Source organism: Pan paniscus, chromosome X (genome assembly GCF_029289425.2).
Source record: "Pan paniscus chromosome X, NHGRI_mPanPan1-v2.0_pri, whole genome shotgun sequence".
In the NCBI taxonomy this organism is placed as follows: Eukaryota; Metazoa; Chordata; class Mammalia; order Primates; family Hominidae; genus Pan; species Pan paniscus.
Window position 1 is genome coordinate 110431201 of NC_073272.2, and position 23791 is coordinate 110454991.

The window sequence follows — 23791 nt, forward strand, 5'->3', positions numbered from 1 at the left end:
TTCAAATTATTTTTCCAACTGTGAAATTCAGGAGATTGCCTGGGGAAACTTTTTTTCCACATTTATTTTATTTTTTTGTTGCAATTTTGCTATACATTGACACCTAGTTCTCCAGGAAAGTTATACTAATTTACACAGAGAAATACTTGGAGTCCATGATCAATAGAATTCTGAGTTCTTTCCTTCCAATACTTAGAGAACAGGAACCATGTCTTTTTTCACATTTGTATTATGGAACATTTCAAACATATACAGAAGTAAAGAGAGTAGTTAATAAATCTCGTGAGAATTTTCTAATCCCAAATAACTGTCAACTGCTTAGACAGAAAACATGAAGATAAAACAAAGCAAAGCAAACTTAAATAGAGTTGGGTTTTTAATTTTATTTTTTAAAGATCAGATTATTTTAAATCCTTTCTGTGTTTTGAGATTACAATAAAGCCTTAATTAGTAGGACTCTAATAAACTGGAAACTTTCACTGACTAGATTCTTTTTTGGTTCTCTCTGTTTTGAGAAAAGGTTTATTATAATCTACTCATAACAGGGATTTATTCTAAAATTTAAGATTCAATGAGTGATCTAGACTCTGTCCACCCTCAGTTTACTCTCATATCTCTAGTATTATTTCCAGTTTTAGGTGCTTAGCATAACAAAGACCATTCTTCATGTTAATCTTGCTTAAAGTGCCCTCAGGATGAAGCTACTAGGAAAAAAAATAACTTGTGAGGAGAAAGCCAAAAGAAGCAAAAAGAGGACTGCACCTTCCTTCCTCACTTCTATTCTTGTTTTCATGCCTTTCCTATATACCTGAAAAAATGTTTCAAATATCAGTTTCTAAGCAATTGCTCCTAGTTTTCTTCTTGGCTGTTGGAGTATCACAGTGTGGTGGAAAAAGCTCTGTGCTTGGAATTCAAGTCATGGCTCTCTTCTTTGAGCTATGTGCTCTTGGGAAAGTCACGTAACTTTTCTGAGCCTTTATTCAATCACTTACTAAACAAAGGGGTTGAACTGGAGTAACTAATGCCTCTTAGTGTTCTCCATTTCTGTTGTGTCATGAATTAGAATTCCCAAAGTCTGGTTTTATTCATGGAGAGTCTCATACCAAATATGATTTGAAGGCACTCAAAGCATTTCTATCACCCACAGTGCCTGAACTTTTATCATTAGTGATCCATTCATTTTGCTGGGTTTAGCATTGTCTCCTCCTGTTAGTCTTTCTTTTGAGAAGAAAAGCATGTAAAGGCACTTCTTTGTGAATGCATTACTCACATGGCCCTTTCCCTGGCTTAGAAAGTAGAGATTTTGATGTCTAGAGGTTGGAAGTGGGAAGGAAAGGGTGAAACACAGAGAGACTAGAAGGGTATCAGAGACAGATTTCACCTCCTTCATAATTTTTCTGCAGCTTGGCTCTGAGCATTGTTATGACTCAACCTCCTCTGTTCTTGGCAAGGCTCAAACAAGACAAGGTACTATTTGGTAGCAGATTGGAACAGGGAGTCCCTGGCTGAGTATCAAATTCAGGTATTTTTGATAGATTCTGAATGGAGTTCTTTATTAGGTCTTTTGATCAACAGGAATGTGTTTAGAAGAGCCAAAGCACCTCTCTAAGTAAAACATGTACCTTGTTGCAGAGCCATTAACAGGCATATCCTCCCATTCAATCACAGTAGCCATGAGTGGCAAGAATCTGGGTCATAATCCATCACCCAATCTTAAGTGTCCTCTCTTCATCATCCTCTTCTGGTCCCGTTCTCTTCTAAGTTCCATGTTGGTCCTCAATATTGTAGAGAATCTCTCATTTTTACTTGTTTATCATGCCTATTTCCTGACACCAACACTTTATCTCTCCTATCCCAGAGAAAAGCAATCTCTTCCTCTGCATTCCCTCAATGTTGGGACACTATTGGTAATAAATCATTTCTGCCTTTAATGGAGAAAGATTCATTAATGAAGTTGTTTTTTTCTCTAATAATAACAGTTATTGTTTTACTGAGCCTTGCTGTATCTTAAGCACTTGCATCACTTCATTTCATTCTCACACCTCTACCACCCATTTTACAGGAGAAGCCATTGATATTGGGTCATCTTCCAAGGTTTTCCAGCTAAGGCAGTCTGTCTCCAGAGTCTAGCTTTTGTCCACTGCACTAACCTGCCTCTCTTGTTTGATATCCACATGCTTGGGATTGCCCAGGCTGGTGTGTAGGAGATAGGTTTCCTCCATGGATGGCAAACAATGATTCATTCTCATGACTTAGAGGAGACAGATCTAGCTTGTGGGGGAATCATTTACAAGTTTATCACCCTGGGAAATTCAGACTCTTTTCTTATTGTCCTTTCTGCAACTTCATTTCAAATTTTTCTTGTAGTAGCTGGTAGCAGAATCAAAGGAGTAATTATGTGTGCTGATTGGGGTCTGAGGCCTAAAAGTTAATTCTTTTTTGTCTACTGATCTATGGATTGCATCTGAATGCATCGATTTAACTGAAAATATTTTTTAAACTCTCATTTTAGTTAGCAATTTCAACTTCCCTCACTAAACCATTACTTCCAATATGGAGATAAATAGATGAATCTGAAGGTTCTTTCCAAGATATAATTTTAAAAAGGAACTTTGGCCTGGAAATCCAAAGGCCTGGGTTCCAGTTCTGGATCTGCCACTTATTAGCATGTAATTTTAGGCACATCCACTTAACCATGCTGAACCCTAGTTTCTTATCTGTAACACAGGAATAATGATATCTTCTGTGCCTAATTTACAGAGATGCCATGGTAGGGAAGTTGTTATTAGAAAGTGCTTTGTAAATCTCAAAGTACTCAACAAGCATAAGCCATTAGGCAAGATGAAGCAAAATGCTATGCTGAAAAGATCAAGAGTAGGAAGGAGATTTTCATCAGGGCTCCAAACACCAAGAATTGAATCATGGGGGAAGTTCATGTCTCTGACAATTGGTTTCTTACTTTAGCTTTAGGGATGCAGGTCCAAACTGGATCTCCAACTGGATCCGTGTTGACCTTCAACCCTCTGATCCCCAAGAAACCAGTCTTGGTCCTCATCTAAACTGAGTACCCCACTCCTAGAGGAAAAATGCCAAGAGGATTAGTTGACCCCTTGTCACCAGAGAAGCCAGGGGCCAGCGTAATGTTGATTGGATAAACTGACTAAAAAGTAGAGAATTAATTTTATGCCACTTGCTTACAGGGACAGAGTTATTGCAATGGAAAGAAATAGAGGAGAAAGGGTAGAATGTAAATGCTGTATGAAGTTATAGGCACTCCAACTTGTAAATGTCGATCACAGTGAGAACAGAAATTATCTTCTGACTAGTCCAGGCATTGCCCAGTACAGTGTGAGTGCTCACTCAATGCAATGTATTGGTGATGGTAACTGTCCTTGGTCTCTTTCCTTTCTCCTTGGCTATAGAGTTTTCAGAGAGATGTGTGGATGCGAGCTACCAGTGCCCAGAAAGAAGATTGAAGAAAGGGGTACGGGCACCTTCTCCCCGCCCTCGCTCCCTCCAGCCCCCATCCCACCGACCTAAACAGTCAGGCTTGAGAGACTGGAAGGGTTTCACTTCCGCCTGGCTGCAGGAACCACAAGTTCCAGACTAGGTCGTAATTGGAATAATCACAGTCAAAATACACCCAGATGCTCTCACACACCCAGACGCGCGCGCATCCCCGGGCCATGGGGCGCACGTGAGCCCGCACCCCGCGCACCCAGCCCTGCCTCTCGCCAGAGCATCCTCAGCAGCTGCCACCGAAGCAGCCTCCTCCTTCTCTCTTCCTCCTCCTCCTACCACCGCCGCCGCCGCCACCGCCGCTGCGGCTGTGATCTCCTATCCCCTCTCGTCCTCCTTCCTCCCCCAGTTCCTGCTCCTCCTCCCATCCCCTGCTCCTCCTGCCCAGCAGCGAAGGGCAGAACCCTCGGCTGCCGCCCTCCTTCGCTCTGACCAAGAAGAGGCTGGAACAGGTCTGTGCAGGGGGGGCGCTTTGTTGCGGGCTGCTGGAGCTCCTGTGGCTCCAACAGCCACTGGGAGGGCACGGGGCGGGAGGGATGGTAGATTATTTCCCAGTTTTCAGTCTTGCTGTATGAATAGATGGAGGGCGAAAGGCTGGGAAGGCAGCTGGTTCCCTTTGCCAGTTCGCCTTCCTTTTTGGTTCATGGCGAGAGAGCACTGAAGCTGCCCGGACTCCTGCCCCCGCCCACCCCTAAAGCTCTCTTTCTTTGCGTCCCCACTCCCTGCATCCACTTCCCCAGGCTGAGCTTTCTCTTGTTCAGGGAGCTCAGGGATGGGGGCGGGGAGAGATGGATGGAGATGATCCAGCCGGGCACCTGGGTGCCTGGGGCTTTGTTACATACAACAAAACCAGTCCTCCTCAGCTTCCAGCTCCAGGCTAGGCTGCGGTCCGCCGGCAATGTGGGTGTGGGTCGGGCCGACTAGGGAAGTGAGAGAATGTGAGAGGGCACTCCCTGTATGTGACTACACACAGGAATGCAGTGGTGTGTGTCGTGGAGATGGTGTGGGTTTTGTGTGGAATTCAGTGAGTGCGAGTTGGAGTGGTGTGTGTGTGTGTGTGTGTGCGTGTGTGTGTGTCTGCGCCATGGGGCTGGGCTACTCTTGGCATTACATGTCCTTGGGTCTCATTCCATGCCAAGCCAGACTGCAGCAACACGCAGGTGGATCAGGTCCAACCTGTTCTGCCCACATTGGAAGGATAATGATCGTTTTCAAAGTGATGGAAATCCCCCCAGCTGGGACTGTTGCTTAGGACTTTCTGGATGCGGAATTTCGAGCCAGGTTGACCAAGCCCTACCAGATAGCGTTATTGTTCTCCCAAAGATGCCCAACTTTCTTAGCAGGTTTTCCTCTCTCAGCCAATGAGGATCCAAAGCTCTTACAGTGATCCCTGCAGTGCCTTCCCACACCCATTTTAATTAGCGCATCCTAATGTCTTCAGGTCTTACTTACTACAATGAAGTTAGTGGTGTGCTAGGATGTAGTTCTATGTTTGAACTAAAAAGAACAAACTAAACGCACCTATGTGTTAGTCATGAATTTGATATAGAGGTTTTTTTTTTTCTCTCTTGAATGATAAGGTATGAACTGGTATGGCCACTTTTTAATCAGAGAAAGAAGAGGTCAATAAAAATGAACAAAACTGCTAAACCTTCTCTTTGACATTTTTATTTGTGGTTTTAATAAAGCATTGTTTTTCAGGGTCCAAAAATATACAGTTAAAGGTAGTGATTAATCAAACAGCAGACATTTTTTGCATACCTGCTATGTGTTATTAATGTTAAGTATTGAAAGTATATAAATGAATAAAACATCATCTCAGCTCACAGGGAGTGCACAATCTGGTAGGCAAGCTAGAGCGTGTAAACAGACAATTAGAGTAAAGTATGACAAGGGGCAGGCAGGGTATTGTGGGAGCCCGAGGGAGGTATGCTTGATTGGGGATGGGGGTTATGATCAAGAAAGGCTTCATGGGCAAGGTGACATTTGAGTTGAGTCTTGAAGAATTAATTCACCAGGTTGCTAAGTGGAAAATGGTATCCTAAGTTGAAAGAATGGCATGTATGAAGGTAGAGAGGTCATAGTTAAGTGAGACTGCAGGGAGTCCTTGGAAGTGTGACTGCCAAATTCTCAACAAACTCAGAATGGGTCTTTCTGGTTTGGAGTGATGACTGGTGGCACATCACATCCAAAAAAAAAGCCAGTATTGCAGATTGATAAAGACCACAACACATCTCTATATTAAGAAACATCTGGCTCATTTATTAATATTAGTGTGTTTTGCTTTAAGCAAATCTGATATATGTAAATGTGAGATTCCAAGGCAAATGAACTAAATGGACAATATTTACATTGCAGAATTTGCTGCTTTACAAAAGGATTCATAATCAGATTATGTTAATTAACACCGCCTCTCTGACCTTTACAGTGAATTTCTTTTAACCAAAAATCCACTAACGGAATTTTTCCAATAGTCCATGAATGGATAAAGACAGGCATACCTGCATTACATTTACTTTTTGCACAAAAATTTACCAACTTCAACGCAGGAATTTCCTCTCATTCTGTGGATGTTTAATAAATACTAAAAGAAAATATGAAAATGCTAGTAATGAATATTAAATCCATTGGCTGTGATCTTTTATCATTCAAACTGTATATAAAATAGAAATTAACCTGAACGGGATCTTGAGGAATTTTTACATTTTAGGTACTTTTAGTAGTTTCACTGGTAATTAACAATGGTACAAGATTTCTGTGCTGTATGTTAGTTTTAAAATGGATATATAATGACTGCTCTAATGCTCGTGCAATTAAGCCAGAACAGGGGCACATTCTGAGTCTCCTGTTTTGTTGTGTTGGTGCTGATTGCATTCATAGGCTGATAAATGGTCCTGGGAGTGAGACTAAGAGACTGATTATTTCTGCTGGAAATGCCTGGTGGTCACAAAATTATGCTAGGTAAGAGTGTGGGTTCTGAGAACATGGATCAGCACCCATCTGGAGCACCTCTCCCCTTAAATGAAGACCAAAAATAGCCCTGGGTTCTATTTGAAAGGAATGACAGAAGTAGATGAGCTTGAATGACTTCTTTCCTCGTCTGGACAATACCTTGCTGTGGAGGAGTTGATGGCCTAGGGTACTTTGGGCACATAAAGGTCCTTTGTTCACTGGCTGTCAATACCAGAAGGTATCAGGCAGTATCTCTAAGATACATTCTCCAAAGCTTGAGCTGGAATGGAATCGATCTGTCAGCTGTGTTGATGCTCAGATCTGTCTAGTTACTAGACAGTGCTTTTTGATGTAGGTTCTAAAGAAGACTAGTTCCATAGAATGTTAGTAGGGCACACCTCTCCCCGTCCACACACACACAAACACACAGGGTTTTGTGGTCAAGTTAAGTTTTGGAAATTCTTACTTAAACATAAACAGGTTTCTTTCCTGCAGGGCTTCTAAAAGTCTTTACTAGGCTAATGAATATTGTGACTCTCCAGGAGTATAAAATATGCAGCATTTCTCAGATGGAATTACCCATAGAGCATGGTGTTCCAACAAGCATTTGGGTCTACTGGTGTTGAGAGACACGTTCTTTGGGTAAAAGCATTCTCTGCTGAGTTCTGAGTTCAGAGGCTGTCGGCATCTTGCTGGGTAAGCTTGGATGACTCGCTTTACCCCTCCAGGCTTTCCTTCCATCCCTCGTCTTTAAAATGAGGTTGATAATAATCATCACTCTCACTGACTGTGATGGTGTGATGACAACCAAGATAATATCTCTGTAAGTATTTTGAGCTGCTTAGAAGAAAGGCTCTATGTAAACTCAAGGTTATTATTAAAGTGAAGTGAAGAATTAAGGCAATTATCCTGATAATGCAGGCCCAAATTCTGTCTTTCTGCTGAATTATTGGGCAGACTGCCTCATTTCTCTGCTCTGCTTTGACTGCAGAGACCTATCCTCATTCAACCTTGGCTGACTCAGTTCTCTGGGTTTATTTCCTTTCATATTCTGAAAATTTCAGCATGGCCTTTAATATCCTGGTCCAGAGGTATCATCAGTACAGCCTTCAGAAAAAGTCCATCAATCTGAACATACACTGCTGACTAGAGAACCCTGGAGTTAGGAATTAAGTTTAGTTGGAAAGTTGCTTTTATCCTTCAGACTAATTGTCTTTCAGAAGCATTTGTAAAGGGCCATGTTGGAAGCTAGCTGGTGCAGGATTTCTCTCCAGTAGCCCCAACACCCAACCTGGGCTGGAGTCCTGTTTACAGGAGACGCTTCTTGAACAACAGTTTCAGGGGTCCATTTTGTCAGTGGGAAGCTGAGGCCATCTTTAAGGAAATTTAAAGATAAAGGAAATAGCATTCATGTGACTATTGACCCTTCTTGGATCCCTTGACTGCTATTAATTCCCAGAACCTTTTTTTCTTTACAAACTGCCTTGAAAGGAGAATGGAGTTCTTGAGACCTAATGGCTGATAATCATTGCAAACTGGGTTTGGGGTAGAGACTGTTGCACAAGGCATTCAGTCTCTACCCCAAAATGAACGTCAAGACATTCGGGTTGCTGGTTCTAGAGTACTCTATACTCAGATTAGCTCTTCTCTGCATGAAAGCAGCAAGCTTCAGTTGTAATAGGAAGGATTTCTGTTAGCCACAAGAGATAACTGTGTGACTTTAAGACTGTGTGATGCTGTAAAGCCAGAGTGAAGTTATTCGCTGTTCTGGAGTACATAGTGGAGATGCTTGTTCAGTGGGGGACATTCATAGAATGGTAGAGCTACAAATGCCTATGGAAGTTTCTCTGTTGTAAACCTTATGTTTGGATGATGAAAATGAGGATGGAAGAAGTGAAGTGAGTTGTCTAAGGTCACACAGCTACCACATGACAGAACAGAAGTCATTCTAAGAGTTGAAACTCAGATCTGCTGCCTCCCAGTGTTCTTCTCTTTGACTTAACTGCCTTCTTGTGTAGTTCAGGGGACTGAGGATTGGCTCATTTGGTGGGACTTGGAGGTCATGTCCAGTTCTGAGCAGTGTGGGCTCTCACATTGCAGTTTTAGCAGAGGGATAGGTTTCTAGTGGAGCCCTAAAAGACCATGCTTCTCTCTCTCCCTCTTCATTCCTCTTGAGTGTATAGTTGTCTGATTCACCAAGCCAAGCACCCAGTTGGTAACCTGAGGACTGGATATTCTACCTGAGATTCATGGTGGATGATTTGATCATCCTAGTCCTTTTACTTTGGTGATTGATTAATAACCATTTTCTGTGTGCCAAGGATCCCCTTGAAAGTCATGAAAGCCATTGATGCACTCCCCAGAGAAGGCCTCTCATCCATGGACATGTGCATGTAATTTCAAAGCATTGTAGGTCGAGAGCTCTTGCTCTGCTTGCTGTTGGTATTGGTACACAGCCTAGGGTGACTGGTAGAAGCTCCCTAAATATGAAAGATTCCCAGAGGTGGAATTGTCAATCTTAACTCGGAGGGAAATGGAAATGCTGGGATGAGCTTTGTGCCAAATAGACAGGGGACAGGGAGTAGAGTGGAATTTCTTATGAATAAAAGAATGGAATTGGATCCTGAATTCGAGATAAAAATAGAAAAGGAATTGAAGTGAGCTAACCATGTCCCCTTCCTTCAACCTTATGAAAGAAAGTGAAGTGGGGAAGCTAGGCAGGTGGGAAATTTGGGAGGACTGGGGAGGGGGTCAGTCCAGAAAGGATGGCAATCATGCCATATTTAAATGAAATAAAAATTCTTCCAAAGGAATGAGACAACTCTTTCACTTCTCTCCAGATTTCTTACCCTAGTCAAACACCTAAATACCAAAAGCTCAGGGCTTTGGGTATTAGAAGTTGTCTTAGATTCTGGAACACTGTCTCCTTGAAAAGGACACATTTAAAGGCTGGCAGTGGGGGCTGGACATTGTGGGGGAGTGGCACAGCATGGCTCTCTTCTTGTTTACAAAAGCATTTTTATTATCAAAGAACACATGCTCATTCTTGCTTATAAAAATAGAGATATGATGTAGAATGTTCCTTCCTTGTCTCTCCAACACTGATCCCCCACCATGTTCACAGGTTGGTATGTATCACATTGTGCATGTTTTTATGAATATTCACATAAATACATTCATGTACATAAAATAATCAAAGATGTGACCATGTGCTGTTCTACAGAATGCTTTTTACTGAACTATATGTCTGAAGATCTTTTATTGCCAGTAGACATCTAGTTATTTCATTCTTTTTTTTAAATTTTACTTTAAGTTCTGGGATACATGTGCAGAATGTGCAGGTTTGTTACATAGGTATACATGTGCCATGGCGGTTTGCTGCACCTATCAACCCATCATCTAGGTTTTAAGCCCCGCATGCATTAGGGATTTGTCCTAATGCTCTCCCTCTCCTTGTCCCCCAACCCGTGACAGGCTCCAGTGTGTGATGTTCCGCTCCCTGTGTATTTTATTCTTATAAATAACTGCATAGTATTCTATTATATAATTGTAATATAATCTCTTTAATCCAACCTTTGTTGATGAATTTTTGCATTATTTCTGATTATTTTTACATTATTAAATATTGGTGCAATGTACCTTCTTGTACATACAACTCTGCATACCACTGTGAGCAATTTTGTCATATAAATTTAAAGTAGTAAAGTTGCTGGTTTGGAGTTTGATTTGCACATCTTTGATTTTAATAGAGCCTGCCAAACTGCCTCTCAGAAAGGTTATCACAATTTACCTTCCCATCAACAGTGGCCATTTCTCCACACTCTTCCTCATCAATTTCAGATATTATTGATCTTTTTAATCTTAGACAATGTGAAGGCTGAAAAAAAATCTCCTTTCTCTTTGCATTTCATTGAGTACTAGTGAGGTTGAACATCTTTTCATGTGTTTTTTTGGCCATCTGTATTTCTTCTGTGTTGCCATTTCATATCCCTTGCCTGTTTTTCTTTTGAGTTGTTCTTTCTGCTTCTGATAACTGGGTTCTTCTTTTGAGTTGTTCTTTCTGCTTCTGATAATGAGGATCTCTAAATATTTTGGATAGTAACCATTTAACTCTTCTCTATGTTGCAAATATATTAAGCAGTTTATCGTTTGTCTTTTAACTTTGATTTGGATGTCTTTCACTGTACAGAAATGTTTATGATTTTTTAAAAAATCACAATTTTCAATCTATTCCTTTATAAGCAAACAATGCCACAATTAGATATCCTTGCACTATGTCATATACAGTTGGCTCATTATTTCCTTAAGATAAATTCCTAGGATTAGATTTGTTCAGTTAATATTTTTCTCGATATTGCCAAATTGCTTTCTAAAGTATTTCTAGCAAGTTACACTCCAACTACAGTGTATACAAGTACATTTTCCCCCTCCTCCTGACGTCTTCTGATAATTCAGGTTTTGGCTCTTAAATCAAATGCTAGGCTGAAATTCATATTTGACTGGGAGGAAAGGAAAGACTGAGAAAGACTGGGAGCAGAAATCCCTAACTGCACGTGGAACACCTGTAATACATGTTTCACCTTCAATTATTTAAGTAAACATGCCTTTAATTCATTTCCAACTAGAACTGTGTCGAAAGCATTTTCCAACGTTAAATCACTCTAAATTCACTGTGAAATGAATGACCATTTAGGGTCATCTCTGCTGGCAGCATCTGCAACAGCAGGCAATGATGAACTAACTTTAGAGCTCTATCTCATCTTAAGACACTTGGAAAAAATCTACTGCTGCATCTTCACTGATCTCTGAGGTCAGCTAGATTGGTTCCATAACTTTCTGAAGGATGAGTGGTGAGTAGGAATCAGTTTCTATCTAACTTGGCTTCCTGCAAAGAGGACAAGTTTGAGGTCCTCCCATGAGAAGTTATTCTAACAGAAATAAACAGTGATGTCACACTCTGCAAAGGGAATAGTGGCAAACAAGTACAGGTGTAGCTTTTTCCCTTACTCTGCCTGGGCTTGCTTCATCTTCTTGTGCCTGTTTTCTGCCAGTATCCAGATATGGTCAAGGGTATTTTGGTGTGTGCTTTAGGCCAAAGGTAGGGTCTGTGGATTAGAAGATGGAAGTCTGAGTGGTAGTTTATGTAGCTTACGAATATCTTTTGTCTGAAGAGCACAGTAGCAACCTAAAATCCTTTGGAGGTGGCAGGGCAATGGGGAAACATGAAAAAGTGGTGATGATAGTTGTTGCTTACCCATTTTACAGATGGAGAACACATCTGGAAAGGAGAAATGCTCCAAGAGTTGGACACTGCTGGAAAAGGATCCTGGCATACCTCCTAATACTTGCTAACTAAAGATTTGGCAACTTCTCTCCTCTAGGGATATATGTATGTGCCTTTAAAGTGAAGCTTCCTGATTTGATATGTTTAATAATGCCCTTTGTACTTACCCATCATTCACTTTATCTAGTGTGGTACTGACACAGCCCACCCCAGGGACGATTTTGAGCTGTCAGAAGATGGGTGGATTATTGTCCCCAAAGGAATAATTTGGATTACTTGAACTATTGACAATTATGAGTTGTGGTTTTCCACTTACCTCAAAATCTTGGTATTTGGCAAATGACTTTAGATTGTATCTAATATTTGTCTTTTTTTCTCCTTTTTAAAGATTTGGACTAGAGTAAGCATAGTTCACAGAGGAAATGATGGCCAGATAATATAATTATTAAATTTTGCTGCCTTGAAAAAAGTGGTTTTAGTTTTTATGCTAATGAATGTCCTGTTTTAAAACTAGTGTTTCTCTTTTTAATTGCCAAATAATTTAAAATTGAAACATCATAGCCACAGATATGGATTCTATGCATAAATCATATGATACATTTATACTTTTTGATGGTTACAAGTGGAAAGGTCATCTTTCTTTTTAAAACTATGCTTGGTGCTTTAAGTAGAATTGGAAATTGTAATGTTTTTCTTTTCTAATGAACTATTCTGCAAAGGTAACATTGTTTTTTTAACTCTGATTAGAACTGGGAGGGGATGTCTGACTCCACACTTAATCCAAAAATAAAAACCTCATTAACAAAGAGGCAAAGAGAGTCAGTAAATGGAGCTTACATTAAATTGGGAGGCGGAAGTCCAGGGTTCGAGTTCTGGTTTTGTTATTAATTAGTTGTATGACCCTGAACTAGAGCTTAAATGCATCTGAGCCTCAGATTCCTGACATATAAAATGAGGGCATCGTTAGGAATTGATGATCCATATTGTAATTCCTTCAACTTAAACAAGGCATTCTCCTCTCCAAAGTCAATGTTTGCTTTGTGACAGAATCACCTGGGGACATTTTAAAAATATATTTTGAAGGCCCCACCTCAACCAGTTGAATCTGAAACTCCAAGGGTAGACCCAGGAAACCTATTTGTTAACTAGCTTCTTAGGTGATTTGGGAGAAGACTGGAACACCCTCCAGAGGTAACTTTCAGGAGGCAAGATCTCCTGGTGTTTTCTGGCTTGAGGGAATGAAAGCATTTTCAAAAGTGGGGAAGTCCAGGTCACCTAGGAGCTCTGGCTTAGAAATCTATGATATGAAACTGCACTTGAGGAGGCTGGCTTTTGGCCTAGCTCCCTGGGACTGGTTTCTGCAGAGGTGAATGGAGAGCACAGTGTTCTTCTGAAGAAGAGCGAGTTTGGACGAACAAACTGACCAGTCATTTAATAATGAGTATATTTCAAGCCCTTTGGCACACTACCTTGAGAAGAAGCATTACTGAGAGAGGGCACAGTGATTTCCATAACTCCTAGACTGTTTTGGCCCAAGCTTTCCTTTGAATCCTATTTCAAATTTCTATTCCCTCTTTGACTTTTTCAACTTTTGTTCTTCTTCCCTTCATTAAATTCACAGTGTTGCAGTGGGTTTTTCCCACTTGCCCTTGATCTCACTGATCTTATTTCCTTCAGCCATAGGCACTCTCTCGATACCATCCTATCTTCTAAATGCCAAAAAGAAAGGAGTCAGCACTAGTGTACACCAATTTGCCCCACTATTTCCTTCTGCGCCAACTTTCAGCCCTTCACTTCATTATGGGAGTAGTTGGAGCTAGGGAAATGCTTCTCTAAGGCAAAATTTCAGAGACAGCAAGTGTTTCTTTTTATATATAGCTCCCATTTATTAACTGTTTGTTGTGTGTCAGGTATTGCACTGCTCTTTGCATGTGTTGTCTCATTTAATTTTCTCCGCAACTCTGTTAGGTTAATACTGTTAGCATTCCATTTTACAGAGGAGGGAACTAAGCTAAGTGATTTGCACAAGTTCACTCAGATGGTGAGCAGCAAAGTGAATCTCTGTCTGGTCTTGGGGTCTGAATGGTTAAACAGAGTGTTCTACTATTAAGGGCTTCCTGTGGTAATAAGACTGTGTTACACCAAAGGGGAATGTATGAAGCAACAGATCTTCTTGGGTGTGACCATTCTGAGCCTTGAAGCAACAATAAAGACCAGGAAAGAAAGGGGAGGTTCATTTTAATGGCAGCAAAATGTTGCCAGAATTATTGTGTGTCATTGTAGGGGTGGGGCTCAGAGATTAGTCTTGATTCTTGTGAATTGTTAACTGAGTAAATCTCTAAATATTATCATTGAGAGATAAATTCCTGATATCCCCATGACTATTGTTTGTGTCACAAATCATGGGAATGTGGAACATACTTTTTGTTTTCCTCCTACTACTCCCAGCAGGAGACTAGTGCCAAGGGTATAGAGGACCTCTGGGAGGCAGGGAGTGACTTCCTGGATGTTTTCAGCTAAAGGGAGCCTGGGTGGGGGAAGACAACCAGGGAGAGGACCCAGAATAACATGAACAACAGTGTCATTGGCTGGGATTATTGGGTTTCCAGCTCACTCAAGTTCTTCCTGTCTGATTCTCATTATCAAACTTGCAGCACGCAGCAAAGGATATTTGGCATCCACCAATACAGACTCATTGATCTACGACTGATATGATTCAAACTCATGAACATAACCAAAGCATGCACTGCAATTTCCAGACTATACGTATGGGACCAAATCCATCCTTAAACCCTAACCTAATGCCCTTTTTGAAGTCGCCCAACTTTTCACTTTGACTGTAGTATAGGGCATTGAGCAATTTAACATCACTGCACAAAAACAGACCATTTGTTTTCTTTCCCGCAGCTCTTTCCTAGAAAGATCTTCTACTGGCTATAATTTCTCTAAAAATTCCCTTCCAATTGGAGCCCTCAGGGGAGGACTTGCACCCATTTCCTGCAGTATCTGTCCTCTTTATTGCCGTTTCCAGTAATGAGAGTCAATAGGCATCAAGAAACCAAAGATGAGCCAGGCATGGGGGTGTGCACCTGTAGTGCACCTCAGCTACTAGGGAGGCTGAGGTGGGAGGATCACTTAAGCCCACGAGTTTGAGGCTGCAGTGAGCTGTGATTGTGCCACTACCCTCCAGCCTGGGCAAAAGAGTGAGACCCTGTCTCTTGATAAAAAAGGAAAGAAAAGGAGAAACCAAGAAACTACGGTCTTGTAAGGCCTCAATTGCTTACTCCATGTCTAATGCCAGATAAGTCACTTTGCCTCTTTAGGCCTCAGTTCTTCCATCTGCAATGATTCTAATTCTCCCTTCTCTGTGGAAAACTTGGAGCAATCAGATCACTGAAAACAGACTACTTTGAAAGAAAAGTGGTCCAAGATATATGACTGTGAATGTCTTCATGTTTTCCCTGGCAAAAGAGCTGTTTTGGAGCAAAAAAGAGGGTAGGGTAAAGGTTAAAAGATCACTTGCTTAAGTTTAAGTCCCTGCTCTGCCTTCTGCTAGCTGTGTGGTCTTGGAAAGTTTCTTAACCACCTAACTGCCTTGGCTCTGTAAAATGGAAAAAATAATATTAGTACTTACCTCACAGAGTTGTGGTGAGGAATCAAAGAGATAATCTATGTCTGTCCAATAGATAGTGTTTATTTATGGCAACTATTTTTATTTTGAATGCATGAAGCTCCATGAAGAGGTTTGGATCCTGGCTCAGGCACTTTGGACAGTCATTTAGCCTCTCTAAACCTCTGTTTCTTCACTTGTGTAATGGGGATAATAATAGTAGCTACGTTTTTGGGTTTCTTGAGGAATATATAAGATAATTCCTGCAAAGTTCTCAGTACACCACCTGGTACACAGACGTGCTCAATAAGCTATTGCTATTATCATTCGGTTGCCATCCTCAGAGGCCTTGTGGATCCTTTGGTCCCTGCTTTTCTATATCTGGACCACCTATGGGCCTGGCTCCCACCCCAGAAAATATTTCTGGTGCCTATGATGTACTGTTATCCTCATTTACCCTTGTTTGGGTTAAGTAGAGGAGATAGCCTTTTTGCATAGGGGAGGCCCCAAGACTGAGGGGACTTCTTGCTAAAGCACTGCACAAGGGCTGCTTGTGGAGAACAGCTGATTCCTTGACCTCGAAAATGTTTCACACAGTGACCAAAATGGGAACAAAGCAGACCCTGCTTTACGACTCCCACTGGAGCCTGGTCCCATGAAGCACAAAGTTCTGTCATTGCCCTCCCCACGCCTCCCCTGTTGGCTCCACCAGCCATATATTCCCTTCTGACATTCCTCCAAGACAACTGGTCAAAGAGCACTTCGTCTCCTCCCCACATAATATGTTGAGTAAGGCAACCAGATGCTGCCATAGTGACAATTCCTACCTGATCAATAGAGCTGGGAATTAAGCCCTGGTGACAGGACCTTCTTTGTGGAGGGTCTCCTCCCAGGGCATCGCCTAGCTCAGCCTGATGATGAAGCAACCTGCCCTACCCACCACTGTCTGTGTACTAATCTCTGGGCCTTTCTCTATACATTAATCCACATCTCTGGGGCCCCAAAGTGACCATTTCAGAGAAATTTTGACCTCATTGGATTCCCCAATGTCTCTGCCTTGGTTCAGACCTTCATGATTTCTTGCCTGAACTATATCATATTATTGTTCCTGCTACTTTTACTTCTATGAATAACAATAAATTATAGCTAACAGTTATTGTGTGCTTATTATGTCCTAGTTGCTGTGCTAGCATTTGCATGTATTATCTCATTTAATAGTCACAAAAACCCTATGAGGCAGGCACTATTATCCCCATTTTACAGAGAAGCAATTATAATACCAGCTAACATATATTGAGTGCTTACCATGTGCTAGGCACTGTGCTAGCTGCCTTATATATTTTTTTCTCATTTAATCCTCATGATAACTGTATGAGGTAGGCATTATTACTACTAATAGAGATATCTGTAGGCCTCTGGTAGTAAAGGACTGGATAAGAACCCTGATACTTATGAAATATTCAGAAGGGTTGCATGACCCAAGAGGACTTTGGATGTACTTTTACAAGTCCTTCCTCACTAGGTGCTTGGGTACAGTAGACATTGCTCATTTTGAATCTTGCAGGGACCCTGGCCATGGCTGGTGATAGGAGAAGGAGTGGTGAATCTTTCTTACCCTGGGTTGTTTTAGGGATATCTGGGATCGGGCTATGGTAGAGGCACAAAAATTTTCATGCCTTGCTCATGGTGTTTTCCTACTTGGTCTTCTCTAAAAATCCTTCTCAGATCATGTCACTTCTTTCTTTCATTCCTTTAGTCACTCGTCCTTTCATCCCAAGGACACATGTTGATTACCTACTATATACTAGGTAATGTGCTAGACATTCGGAATATTATTATAAGCAAAACAGACATAAAACCTACCCTCATGAAGCTTATGGTCTAATGGAGGAGACAAACATTAAACAAATAAACTCAGACACATATAATTGTAAATTATAGTAGTGCTGTGAAGGAAAAGTATAGGGTATGAGAGACAATAGCAGGGGAGACTTCATTGAGATGGTTGGGGAGCATGAAGAAAGGTCCTTCTAGGGGAAATGACACCTAAGCTGAGGCCTGAAACGTGAATAAATATTAACAAAGAGTGTTTCATGCAGAGAGACCAAATTGTACAGACACCCTGAGGTGGGTACTTTCCATATTCAAGTGACTAAAAGAGACAGTGAACCGGGAGAAAGTGATGCTCAATGAGGTCGGAGACCATGCAGAACCTTGAAGGCCATGGTAATGAGTTCCCTTTTTATGCCAAGAGCAGATGGAAGCCAATGAAGTAGAATCAGTGAAGTAAGGGTAGAATCAGGGTAATGTAATTCATAGTTTTACAATATCACTCTGGCCGCTATATAAAATGGAACTTAAGAGTGGCGAGAAGAGAAAGAGGGGCAAGCTAGGAGGCCATGACAGTAGTCCAGGAAAAGAGATGGTGGTGGCCTGGACTAGAGGTGACAATGGCCATGAAGAGGAGGGCAAATGCAGCATGTGTTTCAAAAGAGCTTGCTACTAGACTGGATATAAGGACTAAGAGGAGAGAGGAATCTAGGAAGACTTCCATGTTTCTAGCTTGAATAACGTGATGAAAGGTGTCCATTTATGGACATGGGGAAGTATCCTGAAGCAGATTGAGTTGAGCTCTCATCCTGTGCCATATTCAGTCTAAAATGCTCATTTAGCATATAAGCTCTATTACCTTGTTTTGATGGTAGTTAACATGAATGCATTTGTTCTCTCCCTAGGTAGGTTTTAAGCCCCTTGAGGACAGTAGCTGTGTCTTACTCATCTCTATATTCCCCAAGGCACCCAAGATATGATGTATTAAATGCTGTATGATTGATTAACAAAGGGAAGAGGTTCCTTTCTCTTTCAACCTTACTCTTCTTGCCAAGGCATGGGACATGACTCTGGATTATGCTTTTTTAAAAAAACAAATGTGACACACTCAATGATACATATTCTTTGATATAGACTTTGAACTTCATTCAATCATTAATCACCTTTTGAATAACTCCTGCCATATGAGCAAGATACATAAGGCACACATACGTTTGCTCTGCAGAATACCCTTCAGCAGTGCAGTACAGGCTATGGAGTCACAGAAGAATGGTCTCACGGGAATGTGTAGGCTAGGTCAGGATTGGCAGAGCAGAAGACTAGAAGTAGCCTAAAAGCCTGAGTTGTTTAGGCAGTTAGTTTTAACTCTGGAACACCTTCACTCCAATGATTTCCTCCCAAAAGGGTCTATTCAGAGTTTCGAGACATCTTAATTCCCCATAATGCTTCTCCATTTGTGCAATCCACTGCCACTACCCCAAATGTAAGTTCCTTTCCTCTCCTGGGGATTTTCATCCTCATACATGTTTCTGCTTTCTCTTTACACTCTATCCTCTTTCTCGGGCTTTCCGTCTGTATCCTTTGAGATCTATGTTGCATATCAACAAACTCCTCTGGTCCTTCACCCTCGTGTACATCACAGTGCTGGCTACATGTTAGCATCACCTGGGGAGTTTTTTAACGGGTACTGAAGCCTGGACCCCATCCCTAGAGAATCTGATTCATTTGGCCTGAAGAGGGACCTGGGTTTCTGTACTTTTTAGAGCTACTCCAGGTGATACTAGTGTGCTGTCAGGTTTTCACACCACTGGTACCTGCTTGCCTTAATTGACACATCAGTTCTCTTGCAGCTTATCAAGTGTAAGCCGCTCATTCTCCTGGGTTGCACATTCTACAGAGCTGAGGGGTGATAGCCACACTCTCCTATTTCCCCAGAACTATTTTTAGGCCTTTTAAGTTCATCCTGAAAAAGAAGCGAAAAAAGCCAACAGATAACAAAATTAAATGCAAACTAAATTCATTGTTTTTTTAAAAAAATAAATTGATTTTAAAATAAAAGAAAATAAAATGACATCAATGCTCCCTGTAAGTGTCATGGCATCTATACTGCTCACTCTTTTCTTTTGTCAACTCTTGTCTTCCTCATGTACCCACACTTTTCCTAAATGTTTAATACTTGGTTTATCAGTTTCCTCTCCAACCTAAGTCCTGCTTTTCTCCTGGAGGACTTTAGTGCCCTTGTTGGCAATCTATCCAACATTCTGGACTTATGATTCCTTCATCACTTTGACAAATATTTATGGAATGCCTATGTACCAGGCACTGTTGTAAGTAAGTACTAGGTATGGAACAGTGAACATATGGACAAAATCCCTGCCCTCCAGAATCTCATGATCAGGAAGGTGCCAGTGAGGGGAATAATCAACCAATCAGTAGGCAAATAAATGTTAATAAGCATTGTGGAAAAATTTAAGCAGAGGATGAGGGAATGCTGGGAGAGAGGGATCAATTTTAAATATAAGGGAATAAATTTCAACAAGAATAGCCTTCACTGAGCTACCCTTGCAAATATCTTGAGGGAGAGCATTATAAACATAGAGAACAGCAAGTGCAAATGTCCTGGGACAGGAGTGTACCTGGCTGTGAGGAGGCAAGTCTAGCTTAAGCTGAGTTAGAAGGTGAGGTCAAGGAGGTAACATGGAGACGGGTCTTATCAGGCCTTACAGGAAATTGTAAGGACGCTGGCTCTTACTTTGAATGAGACAGTGAACCACTGGAGGGGAGGGTTCTGGGTAGGGAAAGGAATAGGGTGTGACTTTTATTTGAAGTTTCCTTGATATCAGTTATCTCCACTCACTTTCATGTCTACTGCACTTTGATAACCTGTCCCCATTGCCAGCTCCTGGATTTTGTCCCCAAACTGTTCTACCTCTGAAATCTTAAACTCTAGTATTTTAATTGAGAGAGCTTATATATCCAGCTCCCTCATGCTAATTATACTTTCTCTTTTATTTCATCTAAATCTCTCATCTGTTGATTCTACAGTGGTCTTCGTGGATGTTAGTCCCTCCTGGCTTCCCTCTTTTCCCTCTCCCTCCTAAATTCCATAGTGCTTCTTTTCCAGCAATTCTCATGTGTCAATATATTTTTTTTTCCTATTTAACCCTATATTATAGTGGTTTAGCAAAACCCAAACCATAGATCATTCTAGTGGATCTTGTTCCTGGCTGCACATGAGAATGACCTGGGATGCTTAGAAACATACTGATACCTGATTTCACTGGTTTAGGATGGGTTCTGGATATAGATATCTTAATGATCCCCAAGTGATTGTAATGAGCAACCAGATTGAGAACCTGTGGACTAACCCAGCATCTGCCTCTTCATTTTCTATATCTTGACATCTGAGCAGAAAACCAAATCTCAACTGCTCCCTGTAAATTGCTTGGAAATCTTACAAAGTGACGTTAGTAAGCTACATGTCACTTTTTTGTTATGTTAAACCAACCTGCACCACCCTCCTCTAGGCTTCAACCTCACTTCTGTCTCTGTCTCTCCTAGAAGATGACTTCTTTTCCCATTTCATAGAGAAAATAGCAGCTTCTAGTGCCCCAAGCTCCTGCCCTTCTACCTCAAACCTAGATGTACCTGTGTCCACTTTTATCCTGTTGTCTCCTCTGGCACTTCCAAAACTTTCCTCATTCTTGTAGATCTTCAACATCTTGCCACTGGGTCTTTTCAAAATATCTACAATCTCTTTTGTCTTTAAAAACCTTCTCTTCAACTCTAGATTCTCACTTGCTAGCTACTGCCCTATGTCTCTTCTTCCCTTCACAGCTAAGCTTCTTGAAAAAAGGAGTCTTTAACCAATCCCATTCTCTCACCTTCCATTCACTTCTTTAGTCCCCTGGAATTTGGTTTCTGGTTTCATGAAACACATTTTGCTGTGGACACCAGTGATTTCCCAAGTGACAAATCTAATGAATAGTTCTGTCTTTTTCTTTACTTGATGTTTCTGAGTCATTAATTTTATACTGCCTGTCTTCCTGAAAATCTGTTCTTTCATGGATTCCATGAGAGTATTCTTTCTTGGTTTACCTCCTACTTCTTTGGCAGCTTCTTGAGTTCTTCTTCCTTGTCCTAGACCTGAAATATGAGTTTGGAAAAATATGAGGAATCTCTTCTTACTACTTCACATTTCTTTCTCAGCAATTTTATCCATGCCTTTGGCTTCAAGTATCACCTACATGTTCATGACTCCCAGATATATTACCCCCACTATGGATTTCTCTCCTGAACCCTAGATCTGTTTATCAGACTGCCTATGGACTGCCTCTGCCTAGAAATTCTGCAGGAACCTCAAAGTCAGTGTGTCCCAAACTTAACTTGGCCTTTTAGAAACACTCTGACTCCACCAAACCAGAAAGCGGAGTCATCCAAGATTCCTCCTTCATCTCCCTCACCTTCCACAATTACCAATCCTCCCAAGGCTATCTCTAAAATCTTTGTTATCTATTTGCTTCTTTGCATCTTGACTGCCACATCTCTAGATTCTCATCATCTCTCCTCTGGACCACTACAATATCTTCCTAACTGGATTTCTTGGCATTATAACCGCCTCCTTCAAGCTGTCTTGCAAAGTTGAATAATCTTTCCACCATGCAAACCTTACTTGTTATTTCTCTGCTCCTATGCAATTAATCATTAATGACTCTCAGGGACTTATAGCAGTGGTTTTCAAGTTATACTTCATGCATCCCTGTGTGTGTTCTGGAGTGAAGTTGGGGGCAGCAGGCCGAGCAGGCCACATAACAGGGCCAAGCCGCCAAGCCTCTAATTTAACTAGGACAGCTGTGCTTTATATCTGTTTATCATCCTGGCCTCTGAAGATATTTTCCATTAGAGTGAAAATTCTACAGCCAAAAGAAATATTTGAATGCTATTGATGTTGACCTTCATAACTAATAAGCTTAGTATTTATCAGGAACAGAAGGGTATCTCTGACATCAAGAATGTGAAAGCTTCATAGGCCTTGTGTCCAGGAACTTTATCTCCGCTAGATGTATTCGTTTGGTTGCAAGGCCCAGAATGAGGCCTCTTACAGCTTGATGTGACCTTTTGTGTGTTGTAAGGCCCTTTCTCTGCCTTTCAGGGCTGCTGGTGCCTGTTATATATATGAAATACAGAACTCTGCCTGAAGAACAACCATGGCCTTGATGCAGGCACTATCCCTGGTCAGCATCAGATATGAAATTGCACATAGTTCTATAATTTGCATTTTCTACTTAATATATGTCTAATATACTCCTGAGTGATTGTAGAGCCTATTTAAAAGCAGCAGAATATTCCACTGAATTAAAAATTTTTACATGTTTACTTCATGAAATGAAATTCTGTTGCCTTTATCAGAACTGGGAGAACCTTAGGACATCCTGTCCAGTCCTCATGCTGTGGTCTCCATGGGAACTAATTCCCAGTGAGCTCTTTGTTCTCAGGGCAGCTTAGTTGCCCTCATTTACTCTTCCAAACTGTGATTAAGCTCAGGCTGTAGGCTTTTCATCTGCATCCAGGAAAAGGGAAAGTGCACACTCTTACCTATAAAAAGGGAAATTTGCCATTGATAAATCTGGTGGTTCCCAGGCCCATGCTATAAAATTGCCTCAATTTGTCCAGTTCAGAGAATGTTCATGGTGAGTGGAGCCTATGGCCATGGCCAGGCTTGACTGACCTAAGCCTCTAGTGTCATCTCTCCCTAAACAAATATTCTTATTAAAACTGCTGTTAAGTAAAAGCACTGAATTGAAAATTAGGTTTTCATCAGGTTCTAGTGCTGATTGTGCCACTCAACTAACTGTATGACCCTGGGCAAGTCACTGAACAATTCTCATTTGAACACAGAAAGGACGATGTTGAACCAAGTGATCTCTAGGATTATTTTCAGTTCTGATACCTTGAGTCTTTGATGCTAGGAGATAATTGCTATGTAAATGCTTTCAAAAGTTCAAAGTGCTATATCAGCGTGAGGTGTTATGATTAATTAAACTTACTGCTTTAAGTTCCCACAGAGCATAAGGAGAAGTAAAGGAGCCTTCCTGATACACAACTGGGCAAGTCAACATCCGAATCATCTGAAGTTAGCATGGTAGTGTTATTTACTGGGAAGAAAAATAATAATAAGAGTTACTATTCATTGAAACATGACCACATGCCAAACAGCATGCTAGTCACTGTCACATACATTTTTATTATTCATCCCCACAATGAATCCATTGTTACTATTATTTTTGCCCTTTTACAAATGAGAAAACTGAGTTCAAGGAGGTTAAGTGACTTGATTGCCATCATACTTCTAGCAATCGATGAAGCTAAGGTTTGAACCATAATTTTTCTGATTCAAAAGCTCAAGCATTTTCAAGTGTGAGAAAATGTGAGATCCAAGGCCATGTTTTCTATCCCAGTACATCTCAAACTCTAATTCGTGTATGAATCACCAGGAGTTCTTGCTAAATTCAAATTGCTGACTCCATAGGTCTGGGGTGGAGCCTGAGCTTCTGCATTTCTAACAAGCTTCCAGTTGCTGCTTGATGTAGCAGGTC

General features: G+C 41.1%; 1 protein-coding gene across 11 annotated transcripts in view; it reads left to right on the forward strand.

The window, feature by feature from the left end:
- Positions 1 to 3646: 3646 nt before the first annotated feature.
- The window catches only part of PAK3 (p21 (RAC1) activated kinase 3), a 285503-nt gene continuing 265358 nt past the window's right edge, over positions 3647 to 23791 (forward strand). For 3 of the 11 annotated variants that reach the window (XM_063601541.1, XM_034949601.3, XM_034949600.3), the window contains exon 1: positions 3685 to 3971. The gene's annotated coding sequence lies outside the window, so the exon portion shown is untranslated. Of the gene's footprint in view, positions 3972 to 23791 lie in introns of all 11 variants that reach the window. The other 8 variants (XM_063601542.1, XM_055106615.1, XM_034949599.3 and 5 more) reach the window with 4 other exon arrangements.